Here is a 23,741-nt window from a genome sequence, read left to right as displayed (position 1 = left end):
GGAGGTTCAGAAGAAGCTGCAAACGTTTCTCTGCGGTAAAAAGAGGGAAAAAACAACAAACCTCCAAAGGGAGATTAGAGTCGTACAGCTCCGCTCCGGCTGCGGGAGTTACGGACGATGCTGCCCGGATATAAGGCCAGATCTGGGGGTGGTTAGCGGCTCACTAGTCCGTCTATCTCCCGGTGCTTCCTCCTTTTTATTCAGCGGCACATGCCAGGAAACTCCTCGGCAGGAAAAACGTGCAGCTTTCCCCGCTACGACCTTCCTCTGAACTCCTTCACCCCCGCTGACCACCACGCCGCAAACGGACCCATAAAACGGCGAAAAGGAAAAACGGCGGAGGGGGGCTTGGAAAAAAAACAACACAAACAGAAAAAAAGACTTGGGAGGCGACTTGTTCTCCGTCCACCGGCGAAAAGACCGAAATACCGTCTTTTTTTAACCCGCACGGTGCCGTGAAGTGAGAAAAGTCTCCACCACGCCGCCCGTTCCTCTCCTCAGATTAGCTGCTGGGAAAACAGCTAGCTGGCTAATCCAAAACAAACGGGCTCCCGGCGGCGGAGTTCCGCGTGAAAACACGCGCAAAGTCAGCGCGTCGCCTCCGAGAAGCGCAAAAAGCGACACGAAAGGACTTCAAGGACGGGTCAAGTGGTAAAAACTTGGATTCCCGTCCCGTTTGGCGAGCTCTCTCCCCCAGGTTCCCCTCTTTCCGTCGCTCTTTCTGCGAGTCTCTCCACCAGTAAACAAGTCCTGCCAGTCACCTCAGCTGGGCCACACGTGGTCGGCGGGAAAACACGGAGCGAGCAGCCGCCATCTCTCCACCGGGAACCGGATCCGGACTGTCTGAGGCTCCGGAGCTCTTTTGTCAGGCTGGAGGGTAAGATAGCAACACGACCCGCAAAAACCGGCGCACAGGGGCATGTGGTCTGCTCATATGGAAGCATTTATAATCAACATGATAATAATAATGATAATAATGACGACAATAATAACAATGATAATAATAATGGCACAACAGTTTAAATACATAAAGTCACGTGTTATACTCTCATTTATGTGTTTCTTAATATTCAACACATTGTTTTGTCATTTCTCACTGTTTGCATAAAAACAAAAACACATTCTCAATACATTCAGGGCTGCAACTTATCAGTCAGTGAGGCCTGGATCCTCCTAGTGGCACTGGCAGGTACTGACGCTTCAGTGGCACCTCAGGAGGGGTCTGTGGCATCTTGGTGGCACTTCAGTGGCAGTCTGTGGCGTTTTAGTGGTAGTCTGCGACACTTCAGTGGCAGTCTGTGGCGTTTTAGTGGTAGTCTGCGACACTTCAGTGGCAGTCTGTGGCGTTTTAGTGGTAGTCTGCGACACTTCAGTGGCAGTCTGTGGCGTTTTAGTGGTAGTCTGCGACACTTCAGTGGCAGTCTGTGGCGTTTTAGTGGTAGTCTGCGACACTTCAGTTGCAGTCTGTGGCGTTTTAGTGGTAGTCTGCGACACTTCAGTGGCAGTCTGTGGCACTTTGAGGTCGTCTGTGGCTCCTCAGTGGCACTTTTGTGGAATTGTATGGTACCTTAGTGAGTTGTTGTAACTTAGTGGCACTTTACTGGTGGTCTGTGGCACATTGGTGGGACCTTAGCGGCACATTGGTGGCAGTGTATGGCACCTTAGTAGTAGTCTGTGGCACTTTGAGGTCGTCTGTGGCACCTCAGAGGCACCATAGTCGAGGTACCATTTATGGCACTTTAGTGAAAGTCTGTGGCACCTCAGAGGCAGTCTGTGCCACTTAAGTGGAATTCCATGGATCCACAGTGATCTGTGACACTTTATTGGTAGTTTGTGGCAGTTCAGAGGCACCATACTGGTAGTCTGTGGTACTTATGTGGCATTAAAGCAGCAGTCTGGGGCACTTTAGTGGAATTCTATGCCACCTTAGTGATATGAGGCACTTTAGTGGCAGTTTGTGGCACTTTTTGGCACTCTGTGGCATTTCAGAGGCATCTTAGTGGCAGTATGTGCCAGCTAAAGTCATTCACTCCTCAGTGACAGTCTGTGGCACCTTAGTGGCACTTAAGCGGCAGACTGTGCCAGTTGAGGTCTTTAATGGCACTTTATTGGTAGTATGTGGCACTCTATTGTCAGAGTATGGCACTTTAGGGGCAGTCTGTGGCACCTCAGTGGTGCCTAAGTGGCAGACTGTGCCAGCTGAAGTCTGTGGCACCTCAATGAGGGGGGCGGCATGGATCAGTGGGTAGAGTGGCCGTCTTGTAACTGGAAGGTTGCCGGTTTGATCCTCGGCCCGTCGTGTTCATGTCCAGGTGTCCCTGAGCAAGACACCTAACCCCTAATTGCTCCTGGTGGGTCGTGGTTAGCACCTTGCATGGCAGCTCCCGCCATCAGTGTGTGAATGGGTGAATGTGACGTATCATGTAAAAGCGCTTTGGATAAAAGCGATATATAAATACAACCATTTACCATTTAATGAGAGTTTATGGCACTTCATTGGCAGCGCATGTCAGTTCAGTAACAGTGTGTGCCAGTCGTGCCAGTTGAAGTTGTTGACACCTCAGTGACCTCTGTGGCACCTTAGTGGCACTTCTTTGGAAGTTTTTTGCCACTTCACTCGCTGTCTGTGGCACTTCAGTGGGAGTCCATGGCAGTCTGTGGCACATCGCTGGCTCGTCAGTGGCACAGAGGAACGATAAAACCTCAGACTGCCACTAATGGCCACTGTGGTGCCATTATCCTGCCACTGCCCAGAGGAAGATTGATGCCTCTTTCTAACCTATATCATTGTCAGTTTTCCTGGCATTTATGTCCTTGATCAAACTATTAGTCCAGACTGTTATTTATAGAGCGCAGTCAAAGCAACAGCAGTCGTGTGGTGAGCGTGTTTTTTTTGACATAGAAGACAAACCACTTCTCTCCAGTTAAGCTGTTTATTTTCTAAATATCAGTGTCTCAAAAGAATCTTGTACAACGACCTTTTCTGTTTGGAACCGCCTCCCAGAACAGGATGAAGTCTGATATGAACACGATATTTTTTCCAGTATGGTGAAATGTGATTGGTTATGGAACACAACATAATTGAAATATTGAAATGTGATTGGCTAAAGGTGGGGATAAACACTGGTTTAGACTTAGTTCTCCCATTAGTTGGTGCACAGATATGTCCATATATCTTGGCATGTGATTCATCCAATCCCCAGCAGCCACACCCTGTGAAAAGAACCCTCCTGTAAACCTTCTACCAGTTAGTATTAGTCCTGTTAGCTGAGCTGTGATGTAGGCATCAGTGGTACTTCATGAGGAGGATGCAGGTGTCCTTAGGGAGGATTATTCTGGTTTTCTCCCTCAAATAACCTTGAGATTAGCAGTTTCAGTGCAATTAGATGTTACATTAAAAGGAAATAGGAATTTGCTGTGTATCAAAGCCAGAACTCTTTGTTAGCATGTGCATGTGGAGAAGAAGAATCATTTTTTGTAAGCGGCTGTAACTTTCTAGTCTGACCTGTCTGAGTTAGCGCTTAGCTCTATCTCTTTCCTTTTAAAGGTCAAGCACAACTCAGACATTCATTGCACATTAAATGCTTGTTATTATCAATATTATAACACTCATATGTATTATAATTTCAGTGTTCAGTTAATAATAGCTGAGAAAAATAAAACCTAACACGTGCCAAAGTGTTTTCCAGTAGAAAAATAAGTTAACAAATTACCCTAACAAGTTTAAATATTGAGGTTAAGACTCTATAAGTGGGCATTTACCTGATTAATTTAACGAGTAAGGACTGAAAACCTTCCACAAAGTACAACTTTAACTGAATATAATGAATATTAAGGCTAAAACACTGCTGTATGAATAATTATGGCCCTGGGAAGATCCATGAAAACCAAACAAATCCAAGGATTTCCTGGATTCCCTATGAACGAGCTGTGGTTTTATTTCTTACTTTTGAGTGTATTACTTTGTGTTTCTGTGCTGTTTTACTTCACATTCTTTACAAATAAAATACACCATGATTTCCCATCAGTCCACTGTCCAACGATCACATGTGACTAAGAAAAGGAAGGAACGGAAACGTGAGATTATTGGCTTTTTGTGTCGGTTTAAGTGGCTACACATAATCAAGTATTGTATGTGTTCAGTGCAGAGTGCTCCATGTCCTCATTGAGAGATAAAAAACATCTATGGCCTTGAGAAAGAGATGTTCTAATTCAATGAGCTATCCATTCATTTTCACATCAGTTCCTGTGTTCAAATAGGTGGTTCAACTTACTTAGAAACTAGGGCTGGGCGATAAATCGAATTAATTCCATTAATTCGCCTTTTTAAAACTTGACGATTTGAAAATTTGCCACATCGTAAAATCGAGGCGAGCTTAAATATATAACAATACAGATTCTTCTCCTGCCTTTCACGACTTGTGCACTGGTGTTTGCTTCCGCCTCTCATCTCCTTCCACCAAAACACTCACACCCCCGTCATGGCGGACAGAACAGCAGACGAAGAGTTGGTCGCCAGAAAAGGGCCTCATGTTACATCGATTATATGGAAGTGGTTCGGCTTTGACAAGACTGACACAGAGCAAACTACAGTCATGTGCAAGGTTTGCAAAAGTACTGTGAAAACGAAGAGTAGCAGCAAACTAACCTCTTTCAGCACCTCCAGCAGAGGCTTCCTAAAGAATGGGAAGAGTGCTGCAGCTACGGGAGTGCAGCATGGCTAGCACTAGCCGTAGCAAACAGACCGCAAAGAAACAACAAAAATCCATTAAAATTGTAATGGTCCAAGATGACTAAAAAAATAGATTTTATTTTTTGGCCATATCGCCCAGCCCTTTTAGAAACTAATAATTCTAAGATAAATGTCCCTATTTTGGTTATTTTTTTGCATTTTAATATTATTTTTGTACATAGGCAATAGGATGAGCGTTCAAAGACACAATACAACAGGATAATGCACAACTACCGCACAACAATTTCACATTTGTACCAGATTTTCTTTGTCAGGTTGTCGTCCAGCAGTGGCATTGTGGACTAAACAAAGTGTCCGTGTGTCATAGAGGAGGGTAAACATTACACACTGCAGCCTGGAAGCAGAATACCTGCCTGCAATAAAGAAGGTACACACAGTTCCCTCAGATTTGTACAGCAAATATCCCCATAATGAAACCTGCCCTATCAGTGGAACTTAGCAGCACACAAGAGCTGCAAGGCTTTCCTACCAACACAGTTTGTTTTTTGTTCACCTGCTGGCTCCGAATAGAGGAGAACAGATTAGAATAGAACAATCGCTTCGTATTTATGGTGCATTCGGGTGCAGCTTGTGTGCTTGGACGTTTCCGCGCCGCTCTGCTCGGCTAAGAGCTCGTGGCTCGTTGTTAATCTGAAGGAATGTTGTTACCCAGTGAACAGAGTAAATGAGTCTTAGTGAGATTAAATTCAACAGGTCTGAAGGACTCAGGGTTGTGGAATCTAGTCAAAACAGATCTCTTTGTGGCAGTCACGCCGTCTGACGCCAGCTGGAGGTAAACACAAACCCTCTCCTCGCCTCTTCTTAAAACTTCTTCCCGCTTCCTCTCAGGTGCTGTGCACAACGTCGACTTCTTTCCTTGTTGGGAGGCAGCAGACGAGGGTTGAGCGAATGTTTTTTTGTGCTGTCTCCACATGCAGCCCCTCGCTCCAGCCTGCCTCTGCTGCACTACAGCCTCATTTCAGTAGGTGGCTCCAAAATAACAGCCAATTCACCTCACTCCAAAATGTCAAACAGGGACAAAGGGATACAACGTGTGAATAAATAGGGATTAAATGTGACCAGAGAGCCAGGCGACGGCAGCTTTGTGCACATCAAATGAGCATATTGTGCTTCTGTCGTTGTGAGGCGGCCAGGAATTCTTCGGCAAAGGTCGCTGTCGATGAAGATCTAAAATCGAGTGTGAGGGGTTTTAAATGCCTTAATATCTCTGAAGAACGCTCTCACAAAGGCAGCATCTCCACTGGGAACATGGAGTGTCTGCCATTAATGTGTTGATCACTTCTGGTTTTATCACAGCGTTTTCACCCGCAGGTGGCGGTTTATTTAGACTTGGGGGATTGCAGCCGTGAGAACGACGCAGAGATTGTTGAAGAGCAAACAGCAGTGAAACTAGTCCCTCAGCCCTGAAATATTATTCCAGTTTTTTATTTCTTCTTGTTGCAAACACCACATACCAAAACTGTCTGCAGTGGCACAACAAAAGATACAAATTTCCTCCCACCAAAGGGTTGTTTTGTTCCCTCCAGTCCAAGAAGGTAAAAACAGCACAAACAAGTCACATGTTTGTTTGCAGTCAGACAGAATATTTTCTCTCCAAAACCCAAAATTAGAAATGCCCTAAACAGGTGTGTCTGTTGAAGTTCGACTTGAAGGCCGCAGATCTGGTGGTTTAAACTGTCTCAGACTTCTGGAAGCTTTACTGCTGTTTTTGCAAGTGTCAGAAAACTGACTGATGTGCATGTGTAGTTTTATATACGTTGAACCATTTGTTTATAGGTGGTATGTTCCATCCTAATGTAGACAAAATGAACAGATTAAAAACAAAGATTATCAGTGCTCAACATAAATATGATGAATCTATTAAGCATTTAATTGTTAATTTTTCTTGAATTTGCTGCATCGAATACTAGAGCTGAAAATATTAGTCAAAACTTTCAGCAAGTTTGGACCATTTATCACAGAAAACTTCACTACTGTTCAACAGTCTGGTTCATCCAGATAATTCCATGTTCTCCATCAAAACTCCCACTTTTATCCATGTGCTAACATAACTGCATAAAGGTTTTCCTAACCATCAATGAGCCTTTCAACACCATTAGCTAACACAATGTAGCATTAGAACACAGGAGTGATGGTTTGCTGGAAATGTTCCTCTGTACCCCTATGGAGATATTCCATTAAAAATCAGCTGTTTACAGATAGAATAGTCATTTACCACATTAACAATGTCTACACTGGATTTATCATTCATTTAATGCTATATTCATTGGGGAAATAACTGCTTTTCTTTCAAAAATAAGGACATTTCTACGGGACCCAAACCTTTGAAATTTTAAATATATTTTTTACTAGATTTTACTGTATTTTGAATATATTTAAGTTTATTTTTACAGTATTTTTTTTTTACTATTTTTAAATCATATTTTCACTGTATTTTGCTGCATTTTTGCTGTATTCTTCCAAGATTTTTACTGTATTTTTAAAACATTTTTAGTATATTTTTTGACTGGATTTTACTGTATTTATACTAATATTTTACCATATTTTTTAATATTTCTTTACTATATTTTTACTGCATTTTCTTTATGGTTTTATTGTATTTTATTATAGTACTGTTCAAAGTTTGAGGTCACTTAGAAATGTCTTTTTTTTTTTGAAAGAATAGCTGTTATTTCCCCAAAGAAGACAACATGAAATGAATGATAAATCCAGTGTAGACATTGTTAATGTGGTAAATGTCTATTCTAGCTGTAAATGTCAGATTTTTAATGGAATATCTCCATAGGGGTACAGAGGAACATTTCCAGCAACCATCACTCCTGTGTTCTAATGCTACATTGTGTTAGCTAATGGTGCTGAAAGGCTCATTGATGATTAGAAAACCCTTGTACAGTTATGTTAGCACATAGATAAAAGTGGGAGTTTTGATGGAAACATGGAATTATCTGGATGACCCTAGACTTTTGAAAACTAAATATTATGCAGCAAGCACAGAGAGCTCCAACATTTAGTTGTATAGTTAGCTTTCAATGCACACATGTAAGTAAATAAATTAGAAATGCACTTCCTCCTCCTGCCTCACATCATAAACTTCTGCAACCTTAACTCCTCTTTCGGACTCAGTGTCACACACAGATGCAGGAGGCAAAACAAGCTTCCGCTTGCGTTCTCTGCAGCCGCCTCTGCTGCAGCCCGTAAATGGAGGGATTTAATATGTTTGAATGGAGAGACTCTCTTCCCTTTGTCGGTGTGGAAGGCTCAGTAATTAGCTGCCTGGGGAGCCAGGAAGCAGGAGCCTCCATTCAGCCGCTGTGTGTTGATGTGTTTATGCATGAGAGCATCAGTGTGTTAGATGGGCTGCGTCCACCACGGAGAGGGTTGTGAGCTTAAACAGACAAAGCGATGGTGGACTATCCTCCTCAGAAGACTCCCTGTGTTAGTGATTTACACTTTGTAGGGATTTCTGTTGCTGCGCTTTAGGCCCTGAGATAAACAAACTTCTTCTCAACATCTGATTTCCTTGTTGTCTCTCAGTCAGGCCGACACAATTCTAGAATGTCCCAAACACCTGATGATCCAATCTGAGACATTTAATATTTTATCACGGATACCATTTTCCTTGAGAATACACCTTCATGTAATTAAAGCAGTCAAAACGATCCAATATATCTGCTTTACAACCGAATATCTCGGCCATGCATGAAGAAAAAAAGGCCTTTTGCATCCAGCTGTTCCTTAATGTTACATAGGCATTCAGGAACTGTGTTTGTAAAGCTCCAACAGGACACTGTCTGAAATGTTGTGTTAGAGAGTAGGGTTAGACAGTGCAGCTCCATAAGCTCCAAAAGACGGTGAAAACCTGTATTCTCTACAGGCATGTCAGGAAATGTGTTGTAGATCAGCTGTAGTATCCACCAAGTATGTAGTATGTTCCACCAGGTGGAGCATCTTGCAATTAAATACTGTGAAGACCAGGGGAGGCGTCACTCAGACTACAGACAGTTCATGTTGGCGAGCGGGGAGCATTTAGCTAGCACAGGGAACATAAAGACTTCTGTCAGGCTAAATGGTCTCCTACTAGAGCAGGTATGTTATGATAAGTCAAGGTTGATATAGACTGTAGTGCCTGGCTGTTCCACCAGATGGAGCCTCTTACTGTTTAATACTGTAGAGACCAGAGGAGGTGGTCTCTCGGACTAATGGCAGTTCGTGTCGTAGCAGAGAGTATTGTTGATGTTGAGCTAGCAATGGACATGACAAAGACTTCTGTGATGCTTCATGACCTCAGACTAGAGGTCAAGTGTTTAAGACAAGCCAGGAATGATAAAGGCTGTAGTACCTGGTTGTTCCACCAGGTGGAGCATCTTGCAATTAAATACTGTGAAGACCAGGGGAGGCGTCACTCAGACTACAGACAGTTCATGTTGGCGAGCGGGGAGCATTTGTCACTTGAGCTACGGGCAGTTCATGTTGGCAAGCAGAAAGTGCTGTAGGTGGTATTAGCTAGCGACGGCACCATGACAAAGACTTTAATGGTGTTTAATGACTTCCCATCAGAACAGATGTGTTCATGATAAGCCAGGACTGATATTAGCTGTAGTACCTGGTTGTTCCACCTCTTACTGTTGGATACTGTAGCAACCAGAGGAAGGCAGTCTCTCAAAGTTCAGACAGTCCATGTTATAGCAGAGAGTATTGCTGTGTTTAGGTAGAAATGGGCACCAAAACGAAGACTTCAGTGACTTTAATGACTGATGACCACAACTTCAAAACTGGGGTCGACTAGAGCAGTGTTCTTGTATCCCAGTGGTGCAGTAACAGAGCTGGTTTGCATCCCAAATCATGGGTCTATTGACTGAAACAGTGATGTCAGTCCAGGATAAATGTCCACTGGGATTTATAACGCCTCTAGTTATTGTTGTTGTCCTGCCACATGTTGTTGCTCTCCCCTTTACAATACCTGGGTGCTGGTAGGTACACAGGATCCGTCACTGTAACGCTTCCTATTCATTGTCCATGTGAAACGCCCTACAATGCATTCTGGTAGAGTCGTGATATGTTTCGAGCAACAGAGTGTTGCATTGCTCACTGTTTTGCATAAAGTTGAAGTCTCAGCTACTTTATGCAAATGAGGAGCGTCGAACAGCGGTCCGACACCTTGTAAAACTTTTGTAATACCTCTAAATTAAGTTTTTTAAACTAAAATGAGGACAGATAGCTTGTTTCTCTTCTCAAATACTTGAGCCACCATGTCGGTCAAGTGCCTGGACACAACAGTGTCTGGTGAAGGAAGACGCCTGTCATCATCTATCTAGTGACCCGCTAGTGACACGTCTGTCATATAGTACTGGACTGCATGTTGTTGATCAAGCTGCAGAGTTCACACCTTTCCCTGGAGCAGCTGAACATCCATCACATCTTCGTATGACAAAGCTTCTGTGACACGGGATGGCCGTCTGTAAAATATCCACAAAGGATACTCTCCAGATACGCTGCACACCTTATCTGTGACCAGGGGAAGTTTGGGTACATCTGCAGAAAACACGTGCAGCAAATTTCCATGTCTTTCATAAGTAACTGAGGTTCACATGTTTCCTACATGCAAACTCTGAACTGTGTGATTAGGCTTGATGTGGATTAATCAAGTCAATAAATTAAGTTTTTAGATGGATGGATGAATGGATGGATGGATGGATGGATGAATGGATGGATGGATGGATCTTCTTTGGTCGCGTTAAAATTAATCTAAAATCAGTTTTTTCAACGACCGTTTTTGCCAAGTACAAATTCAGAAAAGGAAGAAAAGTAAAATCTAATGACAAAGTCTAGTTTTACATTTTACTTTTTGGGCAAATCAAATATTTATGTTGGATAAACTGAAAACATTAAATTGACTTTTCTTTAAATAATAATTTACATCCAACCAGTTTAACTCATTTGGATTTGTTCCTAATCAAAGCATTCATTTAATTCTCTTTTTTTCAGTGTAAAACACAAATCTTTTATTTTAACTACACCCATTTATAAGTTAATGCAACCATTATTCAATCAGTCCAGCTCAATAAAATCATGTTTTCAACTTAAATAGTCCTCTAAATCAGTAGTTTTTAATCTTGAGTTCTTGCATTGAAGTGATTAATAGTTTTAGAGTGCAGGTTTGACTGTAATTGAAGTGAGTTTTGTTGATTTATTGCTTTCTTTCATTAAATGTGTGAACTTTTTTCCACCGCTGTCTTTAATAATGAGAATGTTCCTCAGTTCAGCAGTTTGTGGTGTCAAACAGGAAGCTGCTGCTGATGATAACAGACTGTTAATGTAATAACTTAGAGCAGATCTGACTTCCTCTGCTGACCAGTGAATTCTCTGCAGATAAGAAGTGAAGGTTCTGCTTCCTCTCGCCTTCAGCTTTATCTCCGACACGACGCTGAACCTTCAGACCGTTCATTCAGCTCCTCTACGTCACATGTGCACTCTGAGGACATTCAAGGTGAGAAAAAATTCACTTATCAAATCAACTTTAAATGTTTTCTTTGGCCAATTCACTCACATTTTACAGATGTTCCCCATTTTGTAAAATTATAGATAATAATCCGATAATGAGAAAAAAGTATTAAATTACACATTGACTGTAAAAAAAAAAAAAAAAGTCAAACTTTAAATAATGCCCATAGGAAAATCTATATTTTTACAAATACTAATTTGGTCTCTTTGAATGTTTGACCATGAATTATAATATTTTTACTATATTTAAACTAACACAAATATCTCCATTTTTCATATATTTGCATTTATTTGAAAAAGTACGTTAAGAACTGAAAAATGGTAGTTAATAAATAAATATATAGATTATTATTATTATTAATGTTAATAATAATAATAATAATAATAATAATAATATAAATGGTGTTGCTTTATATATTTCCCTGATTTGTTAAATTATATATAATAAATCATACACCTACAGAAAAAATATTAATTACACATTGACTGTAAAAAAAAAATCAAATCAAAACTTCTACAAAAAATTTCCCCAAAATTTCAGAAAATTTGCAAGACCTTCTGGAATAAAATTCCAATAATTGTTTAAAAATTACCCTTAAAATTTTATTTGGAAAAAACTTCCCCAAATTTGGCAAGAACATTTTTGTAAATATTTTCAAAAAATGAGTAAAAATCTTCAAAAAAATCCTAAAAATACCTAAAGTGATTCCATATATATCAGTAAAACTTCTAATATTTTCTTTAAGAACATTCAGATAAAGGATTTTTTGTGAATGTTCTAAAGAAAATGTTTAACTTTTCTTTTTTTTCACCAAAAAATGTTCAAAGATTTCCCAAAAATGTTGAAAACGTGGACCTCAGAAGTTTCACTGTGAAAACATTTTTTTTCCCACATTTTCAAACTTTAAAACGTGTTAATTTTGACCTGCAGGACGACATGGAGGTTATCAAGCCAGTGTTATTAAATTACCTCAACTTGATTTACTTTTGAATCAACAAATGCAGAATTTGAGTTTAAACGACATAAAACAGTGAATTGGTGCAACATTATTCTGTCAGCAAATGAAAATGATGCCTGCAGCTTTAACGGTTTGTCTGCCGTTGTTTAATGACGTGTTGGAAAAAGCTCCTGGAGTGACTTTTTGGAAGCTGATGTGTGGAAACTCTGCATGTCCAGCAGCACCTTGTTTTCCCCCATGGACCACAGCACTCTTATCTGAGAGCAGATTAAACCTTCAGGGACCCTTTGATGACCACTCCTCTGCATTCCAGCTCACACTCATCACCACCTGTCAACACCAAACCCAACACTCTGGTCGTCTTTTTCTCTGCTGACCTTCTCCTCACAAGTTTCTCCCGCTGATGAGCTTCACTGTTCAGCCTTCAGGGTTCAAGGATTCGCCCCGTCATTGATAAGGAGCCGGGAGAAGGTTTCTGGTCAAGCTTCAGCCTCAATGTCCTTCCTGAGAAGATGTGTGGGTGAGAAGATACAAGGATGCTGGAGATCAGGATGGAGGTGAAGATGGAGGTTGAAGGTGGAGGTAAAGGTGGAGGTAAAGATGGAGGTGAAGATGGAGGTGAAGATGGAGGTTGAAGATGGAGGTTGAAGATGGAGGTTGAAGATGGAGGTCAGGATGGAGGTTGAAGATGGAGGTTGAAGATGGAGGTTGAAGATGGAGGTCAGGATGGAGGTTGAGATGGAGGTTGAAGATGGAGGTCAGGATGGAGGTTGAAGATGGAGGTTGAAGATGGAGGTTGAAGATGGAGGTTGAAGTTGGAGGTTGAAGATGGAGGTTGAAGTTGGAGGTCAGGATGGAGGTTGAAGATGGAGGTTGAAGATGGAGGTTGAAGTTGGAGGTTGAAGATGGAGGTTGAAGGTGGAGGTCAGGATGGAGGTTGAAGATGAGGTTGAAGATGGAGGTTGAAGATGGAGGTTGAAGTTGGAGGTTGAAGATGAGGTTGAAGTTGGAGGTCAGGATGGAGGTTGAAGATGGAGGTTGAAGTTGGAGGTTGAAGATGGAGGTTGAAGTTGGAGGTCAGGATGGAGGTTGAAGATGGAGGTTGAAGATGGAGGTTGAAGTTGGAGGTTGAAGATGGAGGTTGAAGGTGGAGGTCAGGATGGAGGTTGAAGATGGAGGTTGAAGGTGGAAGTCAGGGTGGAGGTAACGATGGAGGTCCAGTACTGAGCAGCTCAGCAGGAAGAGGTGTGTCTGCATCAGGAAGACGGTTTGTTCCCTCAGCATCTCTTTCACTTCCTGTCATCTGGAAACACGGAGACGCCGCCGTTTTGTTGCTTCCTTTCACATGTCAACATGAACACGTGAAGCAGCTCAGTTCCTAGAAACATTTCCGCTGGAAGGAGATGAGATATTCGCCGTAATGTCAGAGGAAAACACGCGAGTAGCGCAAGAACCACAGTGTTACATCACACAGCATAACAAACACTGTTCTACTGTTGTAGGCTACGTAAAAATTCAGTAAAATTTCAGTAATTTAAGGTAGAATATCAGGTTTTTTTCATAAAACTGTGTCTCGACTACATCATGGTGCCACTTTATTCGACATCAACAACAAAACATCCGGAATAATCCTGAAAATCTGGCAGCACTACGCCATAAAAGTACATAAAAAACGACTGAATACAACAAAAACTGTAAAAACAGTGAAAAAGGGCCAAAATGGTTTTAAAAATTACATTTTTATCAGATTAAAGCACATCAAAATTGTAGTTTTACACACTGTAAAAGAACAGATTTGTACATTATGTAGTGATACTGCTAGTATTTAATTTTATTGATATTACTTATTTACTAATACCAGTAAATTGGCACAAAGATAATCACATTTTAACTTAATAAATTAATTTTTCTTCACCTTGAAGTCAGGATTTTTTACATCTCCTTCCTTAAATACTTAACATTAAGACAACTACACCTAAGAAAATCTTTAAAAATACCTAGAAATCCAACGTGAAATAACCTAGTGTTTAGTAAGAAATAATCTGTAAAGTAACAGTGAAAAAAGCAATTTACAATCTGTTAGTTCTTAATGTACATATTTCTTTAATCAAATAATGTCAAATGTGTGTAAAAGAATGTGTTTGATTGTTTATTGTTTGTTTTTGCTGGTTAAATGCATTAAACTGTAATTTGACGATCAGCAAAAAAAAGAAAAAATCTAAAAATTTGAAGCAAACATTCAAAACATTTCCTGTTTTTTTTAACGATGAACATTGATCTGTAATTTAACAAACAGGGAAACCTGCAAAATATTAGTAAATTGTTCAAAAAAAATAATTTAAAACTGTTAAAATGGAAAACTCTTTAAAACTTTAATGCAACATTTACAGAGAAATAAATAGATCAAGTTATGTAAAAACTTTACTTTTTGAATTGAATAACTAAATTCAGTTTTATGTATGCAGCATAAGTCTGCTCAGGGTAATTCAACAGTGATTCTGGTTCTGTAATCTGAAATTTAACCCTTTTTGTTTACTCTTTCTCACTATTTGTACTCGACATAAAACGCTTTAACATTTTACATTTTTTATTGGACATTTTTTATTATTCCTTATTGTTTCTTTTATTTATTTATCTGTATTTATTGTGGTGGGAACTGAACTGTTTCTGCTGTAGTGAACAAATTTATTATCATAATTCTATTCTAAAATAAAGACCTTATGTTATTAAATTATCGAGATAAACCCAATAAGTCGTCATTTAGCAGCTCTTTTGGCAAACACTAATAATGGAAAACTCTGAAGTGTGCAGCGTCTTTTCTTCCTTTCCTTTTCTTTTCTTTCTTTTCTTTCCTCTTTTCTTTTCTTTTCTTTCCTTTCAGTCTTCCCACCTCTTCGTTTTGTTCTCATTTTCTCCTCCATTAATTTAGAAGTTTCTTTCACAACATAATAATAGCCGCTGAACAAAAGTCCTGAAGCACTTTTTTCAAGAAAAAATCATTCGTCTCATTTTATTTTTTCACTTTTTTAAAAAATCAATTTGAATGTTTTGTCAGGATTGAGATTTGTCTTCACTGTGATGCAGTCATCTTGTCAGTTTAGTAAATATATTGTTTTATTTTCATGAGTAATCTGAAGGTTTAGCAGATTTAAAGCGCTCGGAGCCTTTCAGGTTTTCTTTCTTAACTGCATGTGAAATCAGCAGTGGGGCGACTTGAGAGCACAGATCAGAGCAGGATATAAATTCCCAGGATTCCAGTGACACGGGGGCCCGACAATGACCCTCTGTCCGCCCTGAAAGGAAATGTCCACAACCCTGAGGACCTAAACAGCCACAGCCCTGAGCACTGAAACATCCAGCAGAGCAGCCCAAACACCTCACAGGACTTTTATTAGGAAGATTTCCCTCAAAACGCTGAACAAATGATATTTCTAAAAGTTCAAACTAGGGATGGCTCGATACCACTTTTTCACATCCGATACCGATATCGATACTGCAGCCTTGAGGATCGGCCGATACCGATCCGATACCGATATGATTCTTTTGTCGTTCTAAAAGTTGTTAATAATACATGGATGTAATTTGCTTGACACTGACATCTAAAAACACCACGTTCATTGTACAACAGCTGTTCTGGTTCCCTAAAGAAAGAAGGAAAACATGTGACAACAAGTTCTGTGTAACTGCTGTGGCTTTAGTAAAACTTAAAGCTCACATCGCTTTTAACAGCGTTTGTAAACACAACAGATCCAGCTGCACCATTCAGATGTTTGGAATAAAACTGCAACTTGGTGCACATATTTAAATTAAACTAAATAATCCCAGTGTATAAACAGAAAATCTACATTACACCTCAATAGCATTGCAAGGCTGCAATAAATAATTTATGAATTAACATAAAATAATATCATCTCCACTAGAACAATGTAGATAGAACTCAGTAAGTTACACGTGGCTTCTCAAGACACACAATCAGAACAATAAAAATCCAGGCTATACACCAAAACAAAAACAGGAAAACAAGGGTAAACAGTGATACAGCAATCTATGTAGTGTCTTTCTTCTTTTGCATGCAGTCGCTGATGTTGTACTGAATGTAGAACACAGTGAACAATTATTTATTGACACGTGTACAACACTGATGGAATATAAATAATATCTGGCGATTAAACCCCTGTCCTAACGTTCTCATGTGAGTGAAGCTGAGAGCAGCATAGGATCTCCTTCTGATGCCGTTTAGAGGAGGAGAGACCTGTCACCTAATCATATTTAACAGGAAAACATGTCCACAGTTCATTACTTAATCACATTTAACCCGAAAAACAGTAGAAACAACAAAAAAACAGTAAACGTACAACAGAAAGCCGTCAAGTGGCCACAGAGTGAACGTAAGGCGCACACGTTCACGTGAAGGGGGGGTCTGATACTACAAAAATACTTCAACATCCACATTTTCCACCACACAAGGTGGTTGCTCATCCAGCAAAATGAACTCGACAATTTTCTCAGTTATATTTTGGCGTTGGAGTGAGTTTGTACTCTTCTGTAGTGCTTCCTGCAACAATGGCTGCCGCAGTTCACTTTCTGTTTTGCACTCGCCTGTAAAAAGTCTCCGTACTGCTTTCCATGATGCTTCTGCTGATGATTTATTAAGTTCGTTGTGTTAAAATGTCCGGTTTTGCTGCCACCCCTTGAGACACTCATTTTGCAAACATTGCACTCAGCTATTCTACTTTTCTCCTCCATTCGCATATAGTAATTCCACACAGAAGAGATGACCACAGCTCTCCAGGCTTCTGTTCACTCTCTGCTCACGTGATGAAAACACGGGCACATGGCAACCATGGCAACCATGGCAACAGCTCGTCTGTGTTACAGCATGTCGTGAAAAGTGAAGATGAGGATATATGAGATAGATTGGGCTTATAGATCGGATTCGAACGAGTTCTAATATAAAACTCTGATGCTCGATCCAGTCATTCTGGCCTGGATCGAACTCGATATCGATCCAGCGGATCGGATCGAACCATCCCCACAATTTTCAATTTTGCAGGGGGCGCTATGGAGCCATTTTGGCACACACATGGCCAACTCCCTTAAAATATCAAATTTTTCTCCAGTCCTAATGTGCATGTAAAGTTTGGCGCGTTTTGGGGTATGAAAGCTGCCAAAAGTGTGATCGAAGTGACAGGCTGCAGTTCCCCCAAGTGCTGCGTTTAATATGCATGCTGTGGAAATGTGGCTGAGTAATGCTTCTGTTTTCACCAAAGAAGTATTCACTCAGGTGACAAGATGCTATCTGCTAATGTGGTTTATACAAAAGTGTAAAACTGGTTGGTTTCCTGATTCAAAAAACATATAAATCTTGCTCAGATTTACGCTGCAGGGATGGATTCTACCGAGACTTCACCCATTCAATCAGTGTATCAGCTCAGCAGTTTTCTTTACATGCATTTTTTCCAGCAGTCTTGCAGTGAAAAAAAACAGTTAAGGTTTAAGCTCCGTTCAATTTACCTCGGGATTAATGAACTGTCTGTCTGTCTGTCTGTCTATATATCTATAAATACTGTTGTACCACGACTGATGTGCACGCAAATTTTGACACGTTTTGGGGTCCAAAAACACACACACACACAACACACACACACACACACACAACACACACACACCACACACACACCACACACACACACACACACACACACACACACACACACACACACACACACACACACACACACACACACAATATATCTGTTGTACCCCCCTAGGCCCCCACTAAAATTAATCTGGATCCGCCCCTGTACAGGGGCTCAAACCGTCGCTCCTATTTCCAGCCCTGAGGACCCAAACATCCTGACGACTACGACTCTGACCCGTGACCTCTGAGGATGGGAGGAACTGGAGCTGAAACTTCCCAGAATGACAATAATAAAAGACGGTGTTTGTTTATGTTCTCACACGGAGAAGGACGAGGAAGTCAGGGATCAGGGAAGCGGGACGAGTGTGAAAGTTCAGCGAGAGGTCTGAGAGTGGACAAACAAACCGCGGCTTCGGCCTTACGCAATTATTGTAATGAAACAGCATTAGCTTGACAGAGTTCAAGTGTGTGTGGAGATTATTGGCCTCCTGTGTGAAAGTACAGTGTGTCTGGTCTCTAAAAATAACCCAGCTCGAAAACATTAGAGAAAAATAGCCCAAATTAGGACATAAATATTCAGAGTGTGCAGAAATACCGACCAGATCCAACGTTCAGGCTAAGATTAGACGGCCATGATTAGAACATGTTGTAAGTCCATCAGTGTGACATGTCAGTGCATTTATTACATGCTCATGTGTTTACTGGGGTTCATTTTAAGAGGCAGCACTCCAAAGTTTACACAGACTTCTTGAGGATTCCTGTGTTTGAGGACTTTAGGTATTTTTGCAGCTTTTTGGGACATATTGATCGTGAAATGTATTTATTTGTACCAAAACAAACAGACCTGACAGAGTACATTCACTCTCTTTGAAACCTTATTATTGATTTGTTCTATTTTGCAGATAATATTCAACACGTCTCTGACTAATATATATGAACTGTTGTGCTTCTGCTGAATGGATCTCCTCTGCTGGGTGGATTTGAGCCTTGAACTCTGATCAATAGCTCTCCTTGGGTTCTACCAATTTCTGTCCATGTTCTTCGATCCATCATCACCTGCAGCTGAAGGAGGATCGAAGCTTCAACTCTCCAGCGTCGCTCAGACAGAAGTCAAATGAGGTGAAGTGTTGCAGGGAAACATCAAAGAGAATCTCGATGGAAAAAAAATCCCTGGATATAGAATTAAACTTTGATTTGCTCTCAGCAGCAGCAGTTAGTGTTAATCCTCATGTTTGTCCTGCTGATGTGCGGAAATCCTGCAGAGGGTTTAAACCAAAACACGTCAGAGCTGCAGAATAAAAACCCTTCGACTTCAGGTCAAAGCTCCTCTGATGTTTAATTCAGCTCCTCCTGTTGAGCTGCGGTGTGAGATAAACAGGTAAACAGGTAAACAGGCAAACAGCTAAACAGGCAAACAGGTAACAGCTAAACAGGCAAACAGCTAAACAGGTAAACAGCTAAACAGGCAAAAAGGCAACAGCTAACAGGCAAAGGTAACAGCTAAACAGGCAAAAAGGTAAACAGCTAAACAGGCAAACAGGCAAACAGCTAAACAGGTAAACAGCTAAACAGGCAAAAAGGTAAACAGGTAAACAGGCAAACAGGTAAACAATTAAACAGCTAAACAGCTAATAGGTAAATAACTAAACAGACAAACAGCTAAACAGGCAACCAGGTAAACAGCTAAACAGGCAAACAGACAAACAGGTAAATAACTAAACAGACAAACAGGTAAACAGCTAGACAGGCAAACAGGTGAAACTGAGGCCCAAACAGGTAAATAAAGCAGCAGAGAAGAGACAGAATGAAAAATCAGGAAGAGCTGCAGCAGCGTTCAGGAAACCACAAAGAAGTTCTCAGTAACTGAAGCGGTTTATAAATATTACAAATACAAATATTCATTTTTATTTCCTACGGAGACGTTTAAAATGCAGCAGAAACACAGAAAGAACAGAATCAATATTCAGCTGCACAGAGCTGCAGTTCATCTAAGAGGCTGCATCTGATCGATCCGATTGTTTGAAAAGAACAAATGAAAAAAAAATGTGAAGATTTCATGTCTTTTTGTGGTGAATTTGTGTGTTTTTGTGGCGAATTTGTGTGTTTTTGTCGTGATTTTGCATCTTTTTGTGGTGATTTTGTGTGTCTTTGTGGTGATTTGCATCTTTTGTGGTGATTTTGTGTCTTTTTTGGTAATTATTGCATCTTTTGTGGTGATTTTGTGTCTTTTTTGGTAATTATTGCATCTTTTGTGGTGAATTTGTGTGTTTTTGTGGCGAATTTGTGTGTTTTTGTCGTGATTTTGCATCTTTTTGTGGTGAACTTGCCTGTTTTTGTGGTGATGTTTGCATCTTTTGTGGTGATTTTGTGTCTTTTTTGGTAATTATTGCATCTTTTGTGGTGATTTTGTGTCTTTTTGGTAATTATTGCATCTTTTGTGGTGATTTTGTGTGTCTTTGTGGTGATTTGCATCTTTTGTGGTGATTTTTGGACTTGGCTTCTACTTTGTGCAAGTTCTTCTCCTGATAGACGGATATAAAATGTGACCAAAGCCTAATTCAGCTTTAAATGAATTATTAAAGAACATTCGTGGTTTGGGATTAAAGGCTGCACTCTGTGAGACGAGGATTTTGGCCGTATTGTTGCTCTGTTAGACTCTGCAGTGAATGTGGAAGCGTCTGAGGCCTTGACATCCACCTCAGCGGACCAAACATGATGAATGACGCCGGAGTTACCCTTGAAAGGAACCTTGGTTCTCAAACATCCTCACAAGCAGCTCAAGGATTCAGTCTTTTATCAGCTCTCGTTTACGTCCGACAACAACGTCAGGATTTTCACGTCAAGCTCAAAAGTCTGGTTGGTTTCCTGTCACTTCCTGTCTTTTGTTGCGCTGTCATAGTGATGTCATAGAATAAACATGATTAGTTCCTTTAGCAAGAGATTCTTTAAAGAACCAGTTCTGCAAACAATAACAACAAAATAAAATTGTATATATATATATATATATAAATTTAAAAAGTGTAAAAACATCAATAAATATATGTGAATATTGATATCTTTAGCAGATTTAAACACAATAAAACTGTATATTTTATCAGACATACACTGTAAAAATATTTTAACTGTTGATTTGTTTGTTTTTGTTTTTAAATCCCTAAAACACAGAATTTTTCTTTCAAACATCTCTAACTATCTGTGAAACATCAATATTTTTGCTGATTTCAGTTTTAAACCTTTACAGCCACATTCTGTCAAAGTCGAGTTTTGATGTGAACATTGTTTGCCTTTTTTATCTACAATTATCATGCAAATTAATACTTTTTCTGGAGTATTTTTACTAGATATTACCTGCAGTTCAACAACCTGTGAATAACAGTTCAATATATTTGCTATTTTCATCCTTAAATATGTTTTTTTCTTACAAATACCACAGAAACCTGTAGGATAGTGATATTTTAAATTTAAAAAATAGTGTAATTTTACTGTTAAACACTGCAAAAGCATGAATAGTCATTCACACACTGTTCCTTTATAGTTACCTTGTAAATGAACGATTTTTAATGTATTTTCTGTGATTTTACCAGACATTTAACAGCTGGGAAATTCTTTAAAATAACAGCAGATTGTTGAAAAAATGACATTTAAATAATCAAAAACATTCTTTTGAACATAATATATTTTCAGCAATTTTGACAGAGATTATCTGTAATTTCACAGCTGAGAAATTCTGTAAAATAACAGCAAACTGTTAAAAAAAAGACAATTAAATCATAAAAAATAAAGTTTATAGTCCGGTGCTGCTCTGATGATAAAAAAGTTTACATTTCTCTTAAATAAAACTGTTTCTGAACCAAAATCAGGATTTTCATTTGGTTTCAAGACAGATTTTCTAATATAAAATACAACTCGAGTGTTTTTCAGGGTCAGAATGATAAAATCTGCATTTTTTTCTTCTACAGTTTGCGGTGATTTAACACGTCTGATCTGGAAAAACTGCGAGCTGACAAGTGGAACCTTCAACCAGAAAGGAAACGGTCAATAAAGGAGTTTATCGACTGGTGCAGGTTTGGGTTTAAAGTGTAGAAATGAATCCACAACTGGAGGTTTGTGTGTGAGACGGCGAGGGACTTCAGGAGCTTCATAAGTTCAGCCTTTAGCTCGTTAATATTAGAGCAGAAAGGAGGAGGGAAAAAGGAAAAAAAGAAAAGCCCTCTTCACCTTTTCTGCTCCCTCTAGGAAGTGCATGGAAAAAAGAAAAAAGAGAAAGAAAGAAAAATCTCCTTCATCTCTGTGGGCAACCCAAATCCTCAGCGCAGCCGCAGCCAAAAACTAAATTAAAACATGGAAGGAAGGAGAGTCGGGATGTTTAACGGAGCGGCTGCAGGTTTTAGAGGATCAGAGCAATTAAAATCATACTAGACACACGCAGTCATGCTCTGATATTTAATAAAACACAAACAAAACATGTCTTATTTAGCTAAAATAGGAATTTTCTGAGTGTTTACATGTTTATGTGCACATTTATATGGAAACTGCACGCCGTATTAAAGTATAAATGTAAGAAAGCCTCAAATAGTTAAGCAGCCCAGGTGTCAAAATTAAAAAATACTACAAAATAAGATAAAATAAATACCTTAAATATGTTTACAATGCATAAAAAATGTTTAATTATATATGCTACTCTTAACTTTGTTTTTTGGGTTTGTTTTGACTGTTTTTCTGCTTTTTTAACACCATAAATATGTCTGTATGAAAATATAAATAATGAAAAGAAGAATACATGTTTCACAAAGAATGACATTATGAGTAAATTACCTATAATACACATATAAATAGACCTAGATACAGACAGATAGAGATAACTACTGTCCAGATGCATCCATGAGCTGAACTCACCTGGTTATTCTTCACCTCTGCTTCCTCTAAATGAGACCTCTTTAGGAGCTGAATTGATTGATCTAAATTTCCTGAACACGTCTGGGAGGTCTGACTCTATTTTCAGACTCCAGGATCAGAGCTTCCTGGGTCAGAGGTCAGAGGAGCTGCTAATGAGAGGTATTTTCTGACCGTCAGAGGCTTAAACACAACCAGATAAAGGCGAACGCAGGAGAAGAAACTAGTGGTGTGCCATATTGAAAGATTTGGGATCGATCTGATACCAAGTAAATACGGGGCCGCTATCGCCCGTAATGATACCGTTATCGATACTCCACACTGACTTTTTCAGTAGTTGGCAGGTTTAGAACAGAGGTTAGGTGCTGTATCTGGTCGTCCACATCTGAAATGAAGATGGGGTTGTAAATGCTTCCAGGGTCTAAGAATCAGACTATTTCCTGGGCAGGTTTTCTGTGGGTCAGACGAGGAAGAATCTGGGTTGCTGATGAAATCACAAAGTTAGGGATAACCTCCTTAAACAGGATTCATTTTAGACAGTTTTGCAACACTTATGTCACTGAAATAGCACACGCTCTTTTTACTCTCCTGTTGTCCTCATTTACAGGCACCAAAAAATATTGTTTCCTTGTCTGAAAAAAATCCAAAAATGCTACAAAAAAATTCCCCAAATTTCTGAAAATTTGCAAAACCTTCAGGAAGAAAATTCCAATAATTCCTTAAAAGTTGTATTTAAAAAAATACTCCAAATGTGGCAAAAAATTCTTGCAAATATTTTCAAAAAAAATGACTAAAAATCTTCAAAAAAAATCCTGAAAATTCTAAAGTGATTCCATATATATCAGTCACACTTCTGATATTTTCTTTAAGAACATTCCAAAAAAAATCAACCAAAATCCAGTGACATTTGCTGGATTTTGGTTGATTTTTTTGTGAATGTTCTGAAGAAACATTTTTAACACTTCTTTTCCACCACAAAATGTTCCAAAATTTC

General features: G+C 39.6%; 1 long non-coding RNA gene across 3 annotated transcripts; it reads left to right on the top strand.

Annotated features, from left to right (window-relative positions):
• The first annotated feature begins 68 nt into the window (after positions 1-68).
• On the top strand, positions 69-22,494 carry LOC110954099 (uncharacterized). Of its 3 annotated transcripts, none has more exons than XR_002595903.2 (4): positions 69-877; positions 11,159-11,240; positions 18,757-18,973; positions 21,814-22,494. It is a non-coding gene; the product is annotated as an uncharacterized LOC110954099 (long non-coding RNA). The 3 variants fall into 3 exon arrangements; XR_007941342.1 differs by lacking the exon at positions 21,814-22,494 and adding an exon at positions 19,371-20,786 and having other exon boundaries at positions 18,757-19,272; XR_007941341.1 differs by lacking the exon at positions 21,814-22,494 and adding an exon at positions 19,371-20,786 and having other exon boundaries at positions 18,757-19,303.
• The last annotated feature ends 1,247 nt before the right edge of the window (positions 22,495-23,741 follow it).

Source organism: Acanthochromis polyacanthus, chromosome 4 (genome assembly GCF_021347895.1).
Source record: "Acanthochromis polyacanthus isolate Apoly-LR-REF ecotype Palm Island chromosome 4, KAUST_Apoly_ChrSc, whole genome shotgun sequence".
NCBI lineage: Eukaryota > Metazoa > Chordata > Actinopteri > Pomacentridae > Acanthochromis > Acanthochromis polyacanthus.
Note: the sequence above shows the minus strand (reverse complement) of the source record. Positions and strands in the feature narration are given on the sequence as shown.